We start from the raw sequence: 17,166 nt of genomic DNA on the forward strand, positions 1-17,166 counted from the left end.
GCCTAAGGAAATGGAATTTGTTTCCCTAACTGGTAAGACTTGCTGAAGTTTTTCCTGAGCAAGGGAATGAGGTGATAAGATTTTGTTTTACAAAGATTAATTTGGCAGAAGCATGAATAATGAATTCAAAAGTTGAAAATAGATGATAGGTGTGGAGGCAGTTAGGAGGCTATTGTGATGGTCCGTTTGAGAGATATTATAAGACCTGAATTAGGATAGAAGCAAGAGAAATTAAAAAGATGAAACAGATGTGAAAAATGCTTTTCTAGGTACATCACAAATAACTATATGCCTCTGAAATGCTGATCCTGGGGAACAAGGAGGGTAGTATTGCCATTAACAATATAAGAAATATAAGAAAATTAACTAGTAGATGTTAAAAAAGAGGATAGGAAGTAAATTTGATTTATTTTAAATTTGTACTGCAGACATATGGAAAGGTGTAACTGGTGTCCAGAGAATTTGAGGCTGGATCAACAGATGTGGGAAGCATCTGCATTCATTCAGTTAACATTTAATGAGCATCTAAGATATACCAAACATTAAAGGTATAAAGGTAAATACTATACAGTCCCTTGCTCCAGGGAGCTAATTGTCTAATAAGGGGGAAAGTCTCAGTAATAGAAAACTATGATTAAATATGGAAAGTTCAGTCATTGAGGTTTGAATTAATATGATCATACATGTGGGACACCAGATACATCTTAAAAGGACCAGAGAATAACAGAATAAGCGACACCTGACTTGAGTTTTAAAAGATAAGGAAATATTCACCAAATTAAGGGGCAGTATTTGAATTAACAGGAATAAGAGAAAAGACATGAAGGCATAAAGAGTGTACTGTTTGTGAAAGTATTAACAATGTTTGCTGTAGTAACAGGGAAAATGTAAGTCGTAAGAGTGCAGACGTAGTTTAGGGCTAGATTGTCCAAATTCTTGGAGAAAATAAGGTACTTGGGCTTATTTAGTAGTCAGTGAAGAGCTAATGAGGGTTTTGGGGTACAAGGATGATTTGATTGCATCTATTCTTTAAGAAAATTAATATAGTAGAAGAGTACAGGATTTTTTTTTTAATTTTAAAATCTTTAATTCTTACATGCATTCCCAAACATGAACCCCCCTCCCACCTCCCTCCCCATAACATCTTTCTGGGTCATCCCCATGCACCATCCCCAAGCATGCTGCATCCTGCATCAGACATAGACTGGCGATTCAATTCACATGATAGTATACATGTTAGAATGTCATTCTCCCAAATCATCCCACCCTCTCCCTCTCCCTCTGAGTCCAAAAAGTCCGTTATACACATCTGTGTCTCTTTCCCTGTCTTGCATACAGGGTCGTCATTGCCATCTTCCTAAATTCCATATATATGTGTTAGTATACTGTATTGGTGTTTTTCTTTCTGGCTTACTTCACTCTGTATAATCGGCTCCAGTTTCATCCATCTCATCAGAACTGATTCAAATGAATTCTTTTTAACGGCTGAGTAATACTCCATTGTGTATATGTACCACAGCTTTCTTATCCATTCATCTGCTGATGGACATCTAGGTTGTTTCCATGTCCTGGCTATTATAAACAGTGCTGCAATGAACATTGGGGTACATGTGTCTCTTTCAATTCTGGTTTCCTCAGGATTAATTGTAATTGGAGAAAGCCTGTAGATGAAGAGGACAGTTGTTAGATAACTACAAAATTCCAAATGAAACTGATGAAGGCCTTACATAAAAGTACTGGTACGAGTAATGGAAATAGGGACAAATTCAAGATACATTAAGAACTGACTAGAGTTGATTGCTTTGATGTGGTAGGAAGCCACAATCATACGGTTTATAAGAAGCGAAGAAAAAGTGAAAATTGCACAGTCATGTCCAACTCTTTGAGACCCCATGGACTACACAGTCCATGGAATTCTCCAGGCCAGAATACTGGAGTGGGTAGTTGTTCCCTTTTGCAGGGGATCTTCCCAACCCAGAGACTGAACTCAGGATTTCCTCATTGCAGGCGGATTCTTTACCAGCTGAGCTACAAAGGAAGCCCAAGAATACTGGAGTGGGTAGCCTATCCCTTTTCCAGTGGATCTTCCCAATCCAGGAATTGAACAGGGGTCTTCTGCATTACAGGTGGATTCTTTACTAACTGAGCTATCAAGGAAGCCCCATTCTTAAACTATATTGAAATTACTTATCTCTGTGTATCTTCAGTGTTGTTGTACAACATACTAGATAACCAATTGACATGAATCAACCTCTTACGAAACAAATGCTCTATTGTTCCTCATCATACTTCTTGTTCACATGTGCATAGGTGTGATAAAATTATAACTCATTAGAACTCAAGAAGAAATATTCATAAGTATAAAGTCTCTTTTCTTATTTTTCCTTTTGGCTTACTGTCACAAAACTAGGAGTGTTGGCTTTAAGCAGACACATTTTTAATTATGCTATAGCAAGTAGATCAGCCCTGGGATTTCTTCAGAAGGAATGATGCTAAAGCTGAAACTCCAGTACTTCGGCCACCTCATGCGAACAGTTGACTCATTGGAAAAGACTCTCATGCTGGGGGGGATTGGGGGCAGGAGGAGAAGGGGACGACCCAGGATGAGATGGCTGGATGGCATCACGGACTCGATGGACGGGAGTCTGAGTGAACTCCGGGAGTTGGTGATGGACAGGGAGGCCTGGCGTGCTGCGATTCATGGGGTTGCAAAGAGTCGGACACGACTGAGTGACTGAACTGAACTGAATAGCTCCATAGACAGTGGAGTTCAATTCAAATTCTGCTTGTTTTAACTGAGATTAATAGTTATTTGATCTATGAATAAAAAAAGCTGGCTAGGACACATAATCTGTATTTTTCTTATGTTTATGTGTGCTTCTTTTGAAAGACCATTTAGAAATAAAAAAAAAAGTGATTAAATGTGTGTGTGTGATAGTTGTTCATGTCTAACTCTTTTAGACCCCATGGACTGTAGCCTGCCAGGCTCAGCTGTCCATGAAATTCTCCAGGCAAGAATACTGGAGTCAGTTGCCATTTCCTTCTCCATGGGATCTTCCCAACCCAGGGATTGAACTTGGGTCTCCTTCATTGCAAGCAGATGCTTTACCATCTCAGCTACTAGAGAAGCCCAAAGTGGTAAAATAGTATACACAATCTCTCCCTCAATAGATAAATAGATAGGGACAGAGACAGATAAATAGATCTATAAATTAAAATATTTTACTCTGGTAAATTTCATCATAGCTGAAGCACACTTACAGTTTTTACTTACTTTATTTTAACCATTTGGGACAGGGGTCTTTCCAAACTCTATTTCATACTCTTGAGTTTGCTTTACAGAGAAAACAATGCACATAAATTTAACACATCCCGTATGGTCCTAAGTCATTTGCTTTAGCATCAATTGTTGACAGTATTTATGAGAACTAAGGAGACTATTTAAAAATGAACAGATGTTGGTTTGAGTTGTTCTTCACTTAATAGACTAGAGTTTTTAAGTAATTCATTTGATTTAGTTTTAGGTTTGTTTTTTGGGGGGGCTTGATTTTGTTTTTGTGGTCTTCTTTCCTATCAAGTTGTCAATTTTCACTTTATCATTGAATTGGTACAGCAGGTCTGGCAGCCTCTTCATTCCCTTCAAATTTGGTGCTTGTAATCTACTGTTGACTGAGGAACCCAAATAGTTATATAATGATTAAAAGTGAAGCCTGGGAATGAGGGACTTAATACAGAATTCAATACAATTTAGGAACCAACTAATCTAGATACTAGAGTCATGAGAATTTGAGAAACCTATAAAATGATTATGAAGACAAAACAGACATACATGCATATACACACATATGTTTTCCAGCTTCCTAATCAAAGACCTATAAAGGTAGAGATGTTTTAAAAATTGACTCTTGGGAGACATAAATTTTCTCTAGAACTTGCTTTTGGTCTCTGTAGATCTCAGTGTTTCAAACATAAATGAGAGTTTCTGCTAATTCACTTTAGTCATGTCCAACTCTGTGTGAACCCATAGATGGTAGCCCACCAGGCTCCCCCATCCTTGGGATTCTCCAGGCAAGAACACTGGAGTGGGTTGCCATTTCCTTCTCCAACGCATGAAAGTGAAAAGTGAAAGTGAAGTCCCTCAGTCATATCTGACTCTTAGCGACCCCACAGACTGCAGCTTACCAGGCTCCTCCATCCATGGGATTTTGCAGGCAAGAGTACTGGAGTGGGGTGCCATTAGATGAACTCTAAGGTTGCTTCCAGCTCTAACATTCTGGGAAATGTAACTCTGAAGATTCATAGAAATGTCCAGTCTCTGAGCCAGAAACACATTTTGAATTATAAAAGTGATGTTTTGATTTGAATTTTGCTAAGTTTAAGCTAAATAACTAAAACTTAAGAGGAAATATGATCTTTCAATGCCTATCAAAGAAATTTGTCTAACATATTGAAAGTGAAAGTGAAACTGTTAGTTGCTCAGTTATGTCCTACTCTTTGCAACCCCATGGACTGTAGGCTTCTCTGTCCATGGGATTATCCAGGCAAGAATACTGGAGTGGGTAGCCATGCCCTCCTCCAGGGGCTCTTCCCGACCCAGAGATTGCAGGCAGATTCTTTACTGTCTGAGCCACCAGGGAAGTCCAAGCCACCAGGGAAGTCCAACTTGTCTATCACCTTGGTTCTTTCCAAAGGCCAAAGGTAGTAACTAGACTGTTTGATTCTAATTATTTAGGTCTTTCAGTAGAGCAAATCCAGTTTGAGCATCAGTAAAAAAAAAAAAAAAAAAAATTAACGTGATAGCCAACAAAGTGAAGATATATGGTTGAATGTCTTAACCACATTATTCAAATGATTAAGAGACAAGACAATCTTAATTTTCAAAACTAATATACCACATATTAAAATAATAACTGAGGAGAAAATGAGTACAAAGTTGATAATCTTTGCATTTTCCATCATTCCATGGACTGAAAAAGTATCTAAAATAACTCTAAAGCTATTTGCACAATAAATTATTAAACTATATTCAGTTTCTTTTCTCTGGACAGAACCAAAAATTAGTCTCAAATAATTACTCTCAAAAAGCTGGAAAATCTCAAAAAGCTGGGAAATCATCAGAAATAGCAGTTAGTATTTATTGAGTACTTACCATGAATTGGTCACTTTTTTAAGTGCTTCACATTCATCCCTTCCCTTAATTATCTCAAAGACCTAGTGAAGTAGATGTTATCATTTTCCTGATTCTAGAAGGAAAGCAATGGAGACACAGCAAGGTAAACAAATTACTCAAGATCAAATAGCTGGCAAATGGTGAATTCAGCACTTGAGCTTTTCAACTTTATTAAGTCAAATTGAGATCATAAACTCAGTTACTAATCTAATCACAGATCTCAATTGATCTCAACAGATCAATTACTATTGTGTTTCAATAATGAAGACCCTGTTTGAGCAAAGTAAAATTATAAATAAAACAGAAAGAAAATTATTTACTCTACTTGAAATAAAAGTCAGTTGTCTTAAGTGGATCATTAATTTGCAAGTAAACAGGTCAATTATAGCTGAATCTTGTCTGTTTTTTGAACTAAGATTTGATAGGGCTTATAGGTAAATCTTTTTAATAAAAACAGTTTGGTATATGTACCTAAAGCTCTATGTATATAGCTATATCTATCTATATATGTGTGTGTGTGTATATATATATATATGTATGCTGCTAAGTCACTTCAGTTGTGTCCAACTCTGTGCAACCCCACGGATGGCAGCCCACCAGGCTCCACCATCCCTGGGATTCTTCAGGCAAGAACACTGGAGTGGGTTGCCATTTCCTTCTCCAATGCATGAAAGTGAAAAGTAAAAGTGAAGTCGCTCAGTAAGTGTCCGACTCTTCGTGACCCCATGGACTACAGCCTACCAGGCTCCTCTGTCCATGGGATTTTCCAGGCAAGAGTACTGGAGTGGGTTGCCATTGCCTTCTCTGATATATATATATATTTCATTTCAAATTGCTATAATTCAGTCTTTCTTACTAATGCAAATAAGCTTTAGCTTGAATTATTCAGTCTAAGTAAGATTCTAGTATGCACCATCCTTCACTTAAAGGAGTCCTCTTTATTGGGAATAAATTTTTTCTTCAACTTTATTGAGGTATAATAAAGCATCCATTTCAAGTATACAGTTTGTGTTTGACAAATGAAATTGCTGGTAATGTTGTAGCACCAAAATTAGATATAACCAGGAAACCATTCTTACAATAAATAAAACTGTATTTCTATTATTTAAGTGTCAATAAAAACTGACTGTCAATCACATAATAATTATGGAAAACTTAGTGTCTTGAGGTTCTGCAAGATCATACTGTTCAAATTTTGTGATGCTGTTCTCTAGGGAGTGAATGTGTCCAGTAGATTCCAGAAGAGGAGAGAGGACCCTAATTTATCCCAGAGTCTCAATGTCTGGCACATAGTAGGCTTTTAAGTTTAAATATTTCTTCAATGAATGAGACATTGATAATGAAAATAAATGTGGGAAAGCAGCGTGGAAGCAAATATAGACACATTACCACAAAGAGGTATTCAAGGTATTTGAGAATAAAATCTAGAAATTAATGATGAAGACTTTCCCTAAACGTTACCTGAAGAAGCAACTAAATTGGAACAGAAGAAGAAGTATTATCTCTGTTTGCAGATGATATGATCTTCTACGTAGAAAACTCTATAAAGATTCTGCAAAAACCTGCCAGAACTAATAAATGAATTCTGCAAAGTAGCAGAATATAAAAATCTATACTAAAAATCCTGTTCCATTTCTATACACTAATAATGAATAATCAAAAATGAAATTAAGAAATAATTGTATTTATAATAACATCAAACAAGAATGAAAAATAGGAATAAACTTAACTAAGGAGGTAAAATCTTATAAACTAAAAACTACAAAGCTGCAAAATTTTGCCAAAAGAAATTTCAAAGATACAAATAAATGGAAAAACATCTGTGTACATGGATTGGAAGACAATATTGTTAAGATGTCAACACTACCCAAAGTGATTTACAGATTTAATGCAATCCCTCTCAAAATCCCAATGACTGCTTTTACAGAAATAGAAAATTTCATTCTAAATCTCAGATGGAATCTCAAGGGACCCCAAATAGCCAAACCGATCTTGAAAAGGAAGAACAGAGTTGGAGGTCTCTTACATCCTGATTTCAGAACTTGCTACAGAGTTAACATAATTAAAACAGTGGTACTATATTAAAGACAGATATTTAGACCAATGGAATAAAATACACAGCCCAGGAATATGGTCAAAGGATTTTCAACAAGAGTGTTAAGACCATTCACCAGGGAAAGATAATCTCTTCAACAAATTGTATTGGGAAAATTGATATCCATGTATAAAAGAATGAAATAGGACACATACCATATACAAAAATTAACTGAAAATGGATCAAAGATGCCATTAGATTTGACAGTAATTTCACAGATATGACACTAAAATACAATCACTAAAAGAAAAAATTAGTTGAAATTCATCAAAAGCTTCCATGCATCAAAATACACTATCAACAGAGTTAAAAAGTAACCAATGAAATGAAATGAGATTGATATTTAGTACCTATAACTCACTATTCAAAAAAAAAAGCCTCTATTAGAAGTAAACAAATGACTTGAATAAACATTCTCCAAAGAAGATATACACATGGTCAAAAACACATGAAAATATGCTTGGTAGTACTAATCATTAGAGAAATGCAAATGAAAACCACAGTGTTGTACCAATTCATACCCATTAGCATGGCTATTATTTCAAGAGAACAAACAAAAAAACAAAAATAACAAATGTGTGTGAGAATGTGGAAAAGTTGGAACTCTTGTACACTGCTGGTGAGAATGTAAAATAGTGCAGCCACTGTGGAAAGCATTATGGCATTTCCTCAAAAAATTAAATATAGAATTATAATCCTGAAATTCCAATATTGCATCTATACCCAAAAGAAGTGAATGCAGAGGCTTGAACAGATATTTTTAAACCCATATTATAGCAATAATGTCCTGAGGAAAGTATTGGCAGATTTTGTGGACTAACTAGATATTTGAAATACTAGAGAGAAGCCACTTACATTCATTATTGAAGAAAATGCTCAATTAGAAGTTAGTGAAAATGTATACTTATTATTTCCATTTCTTTTATCCATGGATTTTTAAAATTCAGGTTAAGAACCATCCAGATAAAGATAAGGAACAATGATGACTTGATATAGAAAATAAGTGAAGTGAAGTGAAGTGAAGTTGCCCAGTCGTGTCCGACTCTTTGCGACCCCATGGACTGTAGCCTACCAGGCTCCTCCCTCCATGGGATTCTCCAGTCAAGAGTACTGGAGTGGGTTGCCATTTCCTTCTCCAGGGGATCTTCCTGACCCAGATATCAAACCCGGGTCTCCAGCATTCCAGGCAGATGCTTTAACCTCTGAGCCACCAGGGAAGCCCAAGGGAGATTAAATAATTCAAAATAATTTCAAGCTTTGTTCCTGATTAATTGGCAGCTTTAGTCAGCTCTCTGTAGACAAAGATGGGTTCCTCAAAAGGACTACTAAACTTAATGCTATGGTCTGAATATTTGTGTCCCTTAAAATCCATTTGTTAATGTCCTAATCCCTCACATGATGGTATTAGGAGGTGGGGCTTTGGGAGCTGATTAGTCATGAGGGCAGGAGCCTCATGAATGGAATTAGTTCCCTTATAAATAAAACCTTAGGGCAGTGGTCCCCAACCTTGTTGGCACCAGGGGCCAGGTTCCTGGAAGACAATTTTTCCATGGAGGGCCAGGAGAGGGGAGTGGGGAATGGCTTCCAGATGATTCAAACACATTACATTTCTTAGGCCACCTATGGTCTGACAGGAAGTAGAGCTCAGGCAATAATGCAGGTGATGGGGAGTGGGTGTAAATACAGATAAAGCTTTGCTGCTAGACTGCCATTCACCTCCTGCTGTGCTGCTTGGTCCCTAAGGCCATGGACTGGTACTGAGCCATGGTCTGAGGGTTGGCGGCTCCTGTTTTAGAGAGATCCCGTGCCTCTTCCACCACGTGAGGACACAGAGATAAGTTGAAAGCCTGGAACCCAGAAGAGGACCTTCACCAGAACCTGACCATGCTGGCACCCTGATCTTAGATTTGCAGACTCCAGAACTTTAAGAAACACATTTCTGTTCTTTATGAGCTAACAAGTGTGAACTATGTTGTTATAGCAGCCTGAAAAGTCTTGAAAGACTAAGACACTTGGGGATTAAGAGATGATACATAAGAACTTCCCATGGGACAGAAATGTGAGACTGGATGCTCGAAAGACATAGACTAGAGACAAATTTTGGAAAGTAATTTCCATATATGTATATATGGTAATTGTGTATATATATATATATATATATATATATGTATAAAATCAGTTCAGTAGGGTTCAGTTCAGTCGCTCAGTCGTGTCCGATTCTTTGCGACCCCATGAATCGCAGCACGCCAGGCCTCCCTGTCCATCACCAACTCCCAGAGTTCACTCAGACTCACGTCCATCGAGTCCATGATGCCATCCAGCCATCTCATCCTCTGTTGTCCCCTTCTCCTCCTGCCCCAATCCCTCCCAGCATGAGAGTCTTTTCCAATGAGTCAACTCTTCACATGAGGTGGCCAAAGTACTGGAGATATATATATATATATAAATTGAAGCCTGTGAATGATCCACATTCATTTGAAAAAGGGAGAGTAGAGTTGTCCAGCATATAATAGTTTGATATGCAAAAGAGGAAACAGATTTTTCCTAATGGAAGGATTGGCTGGGGAGGTTATTTCTTCTTCATGAGGATATTGAAGATGATCTATAGGTTTTCTGCCATCTTTTATTTTATAACATTATCAGCTTTAGAGTAAATTGAGGGTAGAACATGTCAATGCCCGTGTTAAGGAGAAATATCAGGCAACAAAGCAAACATGTAAGATGCGGTCACAGGAGTTGGAAGAGAACCAAGGTTCTAAGAGGTGAATGAAAGAGGGGATTTGATAATGAAAGATAAGTTTAGCTATAAATATCTCAAAGATAGAGAAGAGATACTTCATGACCTCCTTTAAAACATATCCACTGGAGTTGTCAAGAGCAGGAGACTGGTTGTAAGCAATGTAAGAAGTGATCATTAGGTGAAGAGAATGAGGCAAGAGATGTACATTATTTTTAGAAAAGATTACTGTCCAAAATACTAAAAGATGACTTTGATCTTTTCTCAAATCTTCGCTTTTTTTTCTCTTCACTCTCATATCCCACCTCTTAAAATCTGTTGTCTTGCTTGTATCTTACTGCATTTGTCTGGTTTGTTCACACTTAACTGTGCTATTTTTGTATTCTTTCACAATAAGGTGCTTCTGAATAGCTAACACAGTGACAGGAACATGTGGCTCCTTTATAGGTGTTTGTGGAATGGTTACCATGATGAATGCTTGGTAGTAGAATAAGGTAAATTTGTATTCCTTTTCATATGTGCTGATCAATAGATCAGTGTCAGTTTATGGTGAGGTCTCCTCCCATGTTGCCAGATTCTGAATTTGGTCTTATCTTGGTCAACACTGTATCATAATTTCAGTGAGCTAACAGAATCCAGTTTGTCTAATCTCCACACAAACCTAGAGTGATAACTAGATGTTAAATGATAGACTGAATATTCACAAAGCTCTCAAAATCCTCTGATTAGGTGATGAAAGAGATACTTTTATACATACAATATTTCTGTGTAACTTCAGGGGCTAGCCCACAGGGCTTCCTTGGTGGCTCAGATGGTAAAGAATCCACCTGCAATGCAGGAGACCTGGGTTAAATCCCTGGATCAGGAAGATCCCCTGGAGGAGGGCATGGCAACCCACTCCAGTATTCTTGCCTGGAATTTCATGGACAGAGGAGCCTGGTGGGCTTTTAGTTCATGGGATTACAAAGAGTCAGCCACTACTGAATGACTAGCACTTTCATCACTTTTTTTCAGGGGTTAGAGTGATGGACTAAAAATTAAAGACCAAAATAACAATCAGACAATTTCACAAGGAAAAATGTAAAAAAAAATAAAAAATAAAAAATGAACATCGTGTATTTTGGTGGAAGGGGCCTAGCTTGACAGTAGTCTGTGCAAAAGACCTCAGATTCAAAAACACAAACTGATAAAGATAAGTTAGTACCATCCTTGCCTGTATTGATAAATATGTAGTGTCCAGACTAAAATAAATATGTAATGTTCAGACTAAAGGGGGTTGAGCATCAGTCCACCGTATGGGTTAAACTTCTGTGTAGTAGTGTACTCAGTCATGGACATCATGCTGTAGAAGGGACATTTGACAAGGGTGGTGTGAATGGTGAAGGGAACCTGGTGGTACCACTTGTTATGTGTTGAACTGTGTCTCCCTTCAAAAAAAAAAAAAAAGACATACAGACATACCTTGGAGATATTATTTACAGACCACTGCAATAAAGTGAATTTCATAATAAGGTGAGTTACATGAATTTTTTGGTTTCCCGGTGCATGTAAAAGTTATGTTTACACTATACTGTAGTCTATTAACTGGGTAACAACATTGTGTCTTTAAAAATAATGTACATACCTTAATTAAAAAATTACAGCTGAAAATGCTAACCATCATCTTGAGCTTTCAGCAAGTTATAGTAGGAACACCAAAGATCACTGATCACAGAGCACCATGACAATTATAATGATAAATGAAAAAGTTTGAAATAAAAGCGAACAAATACTGTTAGCAAACTAGTGTTGATAGACTTACTTGACGCAGGGTTGCCAGAAACACAATAAAAAACATAGTATCTGCAAAGCTCAATAAAATGAAGTTTGCCATACTGAAGTCCTAACCCACCCATACACAGAATGTAACCTTATTTAGAGGTAGGGTCTCTTCAGAGGTAATCAAGTTAAAACAAGTTCATTAGGGTGGGCCCAGTGTGACTGATGTCCTTATAAAAAGAAAAAAATCAGACACACATAGAGGAAAAACCATGTGAAAAAGTAATCTTTGAAGGAGATGAAGACAGAGACTGAGATGGAAATGGAGGCAGAGATTGCGATTAAGCTTCTGAACCTAAGAGGCTTCTAGGGTTTACAGACGTTATAAGAAGAAAGGGAGGATCCTTTATCTACAGGTTTCAGAAGGAGCCAACAACTTAATTTCAGACATCTAGCTTCCAAGACTACGAGGCAATACATTTCTCTTATAAGTCACCCAGTTCGTGGTACTTTGTTATGGCAGCCCTAGGAAACTAATAAACTAATGAAGAACCATTGGGGATCCAAGGGAAGAGCAGCTTAGTGGATGGGAGGATTGTAATGGCTGCCCTTCAGTGTTTTCAGTCGATGATTCTTAGTAGCAGTTCTGGCCCAGAAACAGAAAAATACAACATCAGAAAATAAAGGGGAAAAAGTTAAATCTTTAGTTTCCTTCACTGGAAGTTATTTTTGGCTCAAGGATGCAAGAAGAGTAGAATTTAAGAACTAATTGCCAGTTACTGCAGAGAATTATCAATTGGTTTGGTTTGGTTTGGTTTTCAATCTTCACTCTCTTTTCTGTATACTGTTTCCTTGATTATATAACCTGTGTTTATGCCACTGGTATATTCATCTTGGTATGTATGTATGTATATATATATAATCTTAAAAATATTCATTATTTTCCCAAGAATTATATATATATATATATATATATATATATATATATATATATTTCTACTTCTAGAATAAAAATAAAAATTATATGTATGCAGTTCTGGTTTTAGGGGACAAGGGTGCAAACAAAGGATGCTCTGTACATAGCTGTGACCCTGTGGCAGCATTAAACATATTCACATATTCAGTAGTTCCACACATTTGAGTAGTTACAATTTGAGTCTGTTTAACTCTGGCTGGAGCATTTTTAAAAATTTCCTAGGTGAAAAAGGAATCCAGGGAAAAGCAGGCAGGCAGCCAGTCAGTAAGCTAGTGACATCCATGAAATATTTGTTCACCTTGGCAGTCATTCTGGTACTGTTCTTATCTTCTGAGAGTCGGTGTCTGACAGGTATTCTTTTGATGTAACCAACAAATGAAATGCTATTGGTAGCCTCTAAGCCATTAGTTCTTGACTAATTAATATACCCAACCAACCATTGTTTCCTCTGAGAATATATAAGGCCTATGGACCTGGAGATAGAGTGAATAGAGATAAAGTAACGAGTGTGGTTTTCTTAAAGAACACTCCAGAATTCAAACATACAAGTGATACACAATGTTAGCCCATTCAAAACTGTTATCTTGGAAGGCTAACCTGGATACAACAGATTTTTAAAAATGCACATGTTTTTGGAGATTGTCAAGGTATATCAATAGGAACAAGTCCTGTGAAGAGCCATTCCAGTATATGACTTAGTCTGAAAGGCCTGAGAGTCACAGTTACCAGTTATTTTTCTTTTCTAGGTCCACTACCTGGGAACAGACTGAGAGACTTACAGAAAGAGAGTCAAGATGCCAGGACTCTCTCTAGTCACTCACTGGGGCAGCATGCTTGGCCTACACTGTCACTATGCCCCAACAGAGCATGCTGTATAGCTGCTTCTTCAAGTCTCCAATGCTGGAAAATGCCAACAAAGGCCCAGTCAGGACTGAAGTGAATGCGGAAGCAACTTCCCTCATTCCCTGGAAAGGATGCAGCCTGAAGGAGGTCTGGCCTGGACCCTAGCCTTGACAGACTCAGGAAATGGGGAGGTATGCTCACCTCTGAAGCTGGGGGATGTGAAGCCTACCAGTGGGCTCTGAGGGTGGAAGCCTGCACACTTGGCTTGAAAGAGTGTAGGGGCTGAGTTAGTAGCACTGGAGTAGGAGAAAATAGACTGCAAAATGAAGGATTGGAGGGGAGGAAGGGCAGAGTTTGGAGGAAATGCTTTGACCAGGCTGGGTGTACAAGAGGGAGTTAGCTGCAAGCTGCTGAGGATGGGGGGATAAAGGGAAGATGGGAACACACACACACACACACACACACACACACACACACACACACATCCCCTTGGGTTTCTATTTGGTTTGAAGGCATTTCAGGGCCCAGTGAAGATGATCAGCTGGAATGTAGGAAGAAAATACTAGAATTTATATTTAATCTAAATCTTAAAAAAAAAAAACAACAACAACTTATGGGGAATTCCATGCTGGTCCTCTGATGCCCTCTCAGAGGGCAGACAGACTGAAACCACAATCACAGACAATGAGCCAATCTGATCACACAGATCACAGCCTTGTCTAACTCAATGAAACTAAGCCATGCTGTGTGGGGCCAGCCAAGACAGACGAGTCATGGTGGAGAGGTCTGAGAAAATGTGGTCCACTGGAGAAGGGAATGGCAAACCATTTCAGTATTTTTATTTTGAGAACCCCATGAAAAGTATGAAAAGGCAAAAAGATAGGTCACTGAAAGATAAATTCCCCAGGTCGGGAGGTGCCCAATATGCTACTGGAGATCAATGGAGAAATAACTCCAGAAAGAAGAGACGGAGCCAAAGCAAAAAGAACACCGAGTTGTGGATGTCACTGGTGATAGAAGTAAGGTCTGATGCTGTAAAGAACAATATTGCATAGGAACCTGGAATGTTAGATCCATGAATCAAGGCAAATTGGAAGTGGTCACACAGGAGACGACAAGAGTGAACATCGACATTCCAGGAATCAGTGAACTAAGATGGACTGGAATGGGTGAATTTAACTCAGATGACCATTATATCTACTACTGCAGGCAGGAATCCCTTAGAAGAAATGGAGTAGCCCTCATAGTCAACAAAAGAGTCCAAAATGCAGTACTTGGATGCAATCTCAAAAATGACAGACTGATCTCTGTTCGTTTCCAAGGCAAAATATTCAGTATCACAGTAATCCAAGTCTATGTCCCAACCAGTAATGGTGAGGAAGCTGAAGATGAATGGTTCTATGAAGACTTACAAGACCTTCTAGAACTAACATCCAAAAAAGATGTCCTTTTCATTATGGGGGACTGGAATGCAAAAGTAGGAAGTCAAGAAACATCTGGAGTAACAGGAAAAATTGGCCTTGGAGTACAGAATGAAGCAAGGCAAAGGTTAACAGAGTTCTGCTAAGAGACTGCGCTAGTCATAGTAAACACGCTCTTCCAAAAACACAAGAGAAGACTACATATGGACATCATTGGATGGTCAAATGCAAAATCAGATTGATTATATTCTTTGCAGCCAAAGATGGAGATGCTCTATACAGTCAGCAAAAACAAGACTGGGAGTTAACTGTGGCTCAGATCATGAACTCCTTATTGCCAAATTCAGACTTAAATTGAAGAAAGTAGGGAAAACCACTAGACCATTCAGGTATGACCTAAATCAAATCCCTTATGATTATACAGTGGAAGTGAGAAATAGATTTAAAGGACTAGATCTGGTAGACAGAGTGCCTGATGAACTATGGATGGAGGTTCGTGACATTGTATGGGAGACAGGGATTTAGACCATCCCCAAGAAAAGAAATGCAAAAAAGCAAAATGGATGTCTGCAGAAGCCTTACAAATACCTGCAAAAAGAAGAGAAGTGAAAAGCAAAGGAGAAAATGAAAGATAAACCCATTTGAATGCAGAGTTTCAAAGAACAGCAAAGAGAGATTAGAAAGCCTTCCTCAGCAATCAATGCAAAGAAATAGAGGAAGACAATAGAATGGGAAAGACTAGAGTTCTCTTCAAGAAAATTAGAGATACCAAGGGAACATTTCATGCAAAGATGGGCTTGATAAAGGACAGAAATGGTATGGACCTAACAGAAGCAGAAGATATTAAGAAGACAGGGCAAGAATACACAAGAACTGTACAAAAAGATCTTCACAACCCAGATAATCACGATGGTCTGATCACTCACCTAGAGCCAGACATCCTGGAATGTGAAGTCAAGTGGGTCTTAGGAAGCATCACTTCAAACAAAGCTAGTGAAGGTTATGGAATTCCAGTTGAGCTGTTTCAAATCCTGAAAGATGATGTTGTGAAAGTGCTACACTCAATATGTCAGCAAATTTGGAAAACTCAGCAGTGGCTACAGGACTGGAAAAGGTCAGTTTTCATTTCAATCCCAAAGAAAGTCAATGCCAAAGAATGCTCAAAATACTGCACAATTGCACTCATGTCACGACCCAATCAAAAAATGGGCCCAAGAACTAAACAGACATTTCTCCAAAGAAGACATACAGATGGCTAACAAACACATGAAAAGATGCTCAACATCACTCATTATCAGAGAAATGCAAATCAAAACCACAATGAGGTACCATTTCACACCAGTCAGAATGGCCGCGATCCAAAAGTCTACAAGCAATAAATGCTGGAGAGGGTGTGGAGAAAAGGGAACCCTCTTACACTGTTGGTGGGAATGCAAACTAGTACAGCCACTATGGAGAATAGTGTGGAGATTCCTTAAAACACTGGAAATAGAACTGCCACATGACCCAGCAATCCCACTGCTGGGCATATACACCGAGGAAGCCAGAATTGAAAGAGACACATGTACTCCAATGTTCATTGCATCACTGTTTATAATATCCAGGACATGTAAGCAACCTAGATGTCTACTGGCAGACTAATGGATAAGAAAGTAGTGGTACATATGCACAATGGAATATTACTCAGCCATTGAAAAGAATACATTTGAATCAGTTCTAATGAGGTAGATGAAACTGGAGCCTATCATACAGAGTGAAGTAAGCCAGAAAGAAAAACACTAATACTGAATGCAGAGTTCCAAAGAATAGCAAGAAGAGATAAGAAAGCCTTCTTCAGTGATCAATGCAAAGAAATAGGGGACATGAACAGAATGGGAAAGACTAGAGATTGCTTCAAGAAAAAGAGATACCAAGGGAAAATTTCATGCAAAGATGGGCTCGATAAAGGACAGAAATGGTGGTATGGACTTAACAGAAGCAGAAGATATTAAGAAGAGGTGGCAAGAATACACAGAAGAACTGTACCAAAAAGAGCTTCACAACCTGGATAGTCACGATGGTGTGATCACGCACCTAGAGCCAAACATTCTTGAATGTGAACTCAAGTGGGCCTTAGAAAGCATCACTATGAACAAAGCTAGTGGAGGTGATGGAATTCCAGTAGAG

Source organism: Ovis aries, chromosome X (genome assembly GCF_016772045.2).
Source record: "Ovis aries strain OAR_USU_Benz2616 breed Rambouillet chromosome X, ARS-UI_Ramb_v3.0, whole genome shotgun sequence".
Taxonomy (NCBI): domain Eukaryota; kingdom Metazoa; phylum Chordata; class Mammalia; order Artiodactyla; family Bovidae; genus Ovis; species Ovis aries.